Here is a 2,741-nt window from a genome sequence, read left to right on the forward strand (position 1 = left end):
ATATAGACACAGACACACTAATGGCGCACCGTGGCAGACTGCGCCATTACTAGTTTAAACTAGTAATAGCGCACTGTGCCACGGTGCGCCATTAGTAGTTTTGCAAAAAAAAGAATAAAAAAACAGCAGTAGTGGCACACTGTGTGGCCGGTGCGCCATTACTAGTTAGCACTAGTAATGACGCACTGTGTCAGGATGCGCCATTAGTATGTTTGGAAAAAAATTGTTACTAGTGGCGCACCATGTGCCTGGTGCGCCATTAGTGTCTTCCACACTAATGGCGCACCTGCACATATGCGCCACTGCTATATAGTACTGTCAAATTCATGTATCTATGGTATTAGTATCCATTTTAGTATCCATTTCATGTATAGCCCTTTTCCTAGTAGTGTCAAATTTTGAATACTCTGAATGTTCTTTCTTTTGTGTCACAGCTATTACTAATTTCAAATTCTATATAATGGTATGTTTTGGGGTAGTTATAAGCACCTGATTTTTTTGCCCGTACTTGCTTGAATGTTGGCTCTACGAATAGTTTCTGCCATCTGAAGTACTCCCTCCGTCCGAAAATACTTGTCGTAGAAATGAATGTATCTACACCTATTTTAGCTTTAGATACATCAATTTTTATTCATTTCTAGGACAAGTATTTTCGAACGGAGGGAGTATCTGATAACAGAGTATGATGCAATTGCAGGTGCGAAAAGTGAATAATAAGGGTGCTCAGGTGATTTGGTAATTTAGTGTACCGGTACCCACACTGAAATTTGTAATGGTGTGCTCATTTGATGTTATAGTGGTGAAGAGAAATCTTTTGATGGGCTGCATGTACTCTGCACCGCCTTGGTTCTCTTGAAGAGGTTTCTTCGTTTGTAATTTTGATTGGCATCCATCTGCATGAAAATCCAGGCCACGATAACCAGGAGCACTAGCTGTCTCAAGCAATGGTTCACTTCAAGAACAGGTACATGGTGATGGAGGTCTTCATCGACGCGAGCAGAGGAGAGGCTGATCCCATCATCCTCACCCAGTTCAACATAAGTAAAGTTATCAGAGACAACATCCAGCTCAACTTTGGGGAGTGTGGCCTCGCTGCATCTCTTGGATCATTGCAAGGTGCTAATAACTTATATATCGTCTTTAATTCCCCTAGGTAACATGATATATGCCTGTAATGTGCTCCCAGTTTTTTTTTTGGACTTTATAAGCACTTCTGAGCTCAGGTCATGTGCAGTGAAGTATGGAAATCCTCTGACGAAGATTTGAGTAATCCAAGTGTCGCGTGAAGATCACCAAAAAGTTTGGGCTGCTATCACAATGGTGAGGAGCATTGGGTAGATCCCTGTGTCGTTCAACCTCTTGGATGTGAGTGGTGAGTGGATAATACATGATGGAACCACATCAGTTTATTTCCTTTTTCTTTTACACTTGGTTTGATGCACTATGAGCTTCGTAGTTGAATTCAGTAACTGATCTAATTGTGTTAACTGTGGTCTTGATGTGTTATGACTTGGCGCCAGAGTGGCTGAATTGCACTTGCATCCAACCCTTGTTGGCCGAAGACGTAGCACTTTCCGGGTTGATCCATTTGCACGAACGAGAACTGAAGTGCAATTTTCCTTTTTTCAAAAGGAATGTTATCTAATTATGATAATGCCAAACGAATCGGCTTACAAAAAATAAAAGGAAATAACTCGAGGTCATCCACATAGGACATGCCTCACAACAGCATCCCCAAAACTTACCAACAAGCCGAAGTGCAAATGGTGTTCTAGGAAATCTGTTAGGCTTGTTGGGCCGTAGGGTGTTACAAATTATTGAATGCATATCTTCACAAGCTGATATACTCATCTCTTTATCAAATTGGTCAACAGTTCTTTTTAGTTTCGACTTCTTAGTAAAACATATTCCTTTTTATGTCTGATTCAAGTACAATATAGCTTTTCAATGTAAGGTGAAGTTCAGTTAGCAATCACAGCAACATGTTTCTGATTCCTTTACACGTGTCTATATTGTTGAGTTTGTTAAAACTGCTTTTCTCACCAAGAATCCAGATTAGTTTTGAGTGTTTTCAGTGCACAAACTTTGGCTGATAATGTTTCTCCACATATAGTTTGATGCTCATCCTCATATTGTTTGGCATTTTGACCCAATTGCACTTGTTATTTTGCTGAGCCCCTAAAAGAAAGAAATGCTTGCAAGGCCATGTGCCAGACCAGAGCTGACCACCAACTTCATTTCCAGGAAGTATCAGGCCCTGCAAGAAAGCCGCGTTGGAGTGTGAAGAAGCAAAGTTTGAGCAGTACAAGCTGGCTGCTGGTGATGGTATCACACTGGAGATCATTGAGTCCGCGCAGAGTTGCTTTGGCAAATTTAAGGGGCTAGATAGTTAGTGAAGATGGAAGTTTGTTTCGCCCGCCATTATTCTTGTTTTCAGAGCCTCGAGGCATATCAATTCTGGAGAACTTATGGATCTACACAGTGAGCAATTGTGCCTCTGTACTCGCTGTTCAATGGCTCACCACCCAATGGTCTAGGTTCCAACTGACATGGCTACCAACTAATGTTCTCTGGCTGCTGTTGCATTACACCAAGAAGTTAGTTCATGAAATTGTTGGCACTAGTCTCCAGGTTGGTCTCAGTTCATGTTCATTTTAAACAACTTTATTTCTTGTTTGACTCGATCAACTAAGAGAATATCATTAAAGACTAGTACATATATCTCACTCACTAGGTAAATG

At 41.0% G+C, this 2,741-nt stretch overlaps 1 pseudogene; it reads left to right on the forward strand.

The window, feature by feature from the left end:
- The first annotated feature begins 944 nt into the window (after nt 1-944).
- LOC119282201 lies at nt 945-2,393 on the forward strand (annotated as a pseudogene).
- The last annotated feature ends 348 nt before the right edge of the window (nt 2,394-2,741 follow it).

This window comes from Triticum dicoccoides, chromosome 3B (assembly GCF_002162155.2).
Source record: "Triticum dicoccoides isolate Atlit2015 ecotype Zavitan chromosome 3B, WEW_v2.0, whole genome shotgun sequence".
Lineage (NCBI taxonomy): Eukaryota > Viridiplantae > Streptophyta > Magnoliopsida > Poales > Poaceae > Triticum > Triticum dicoccoides.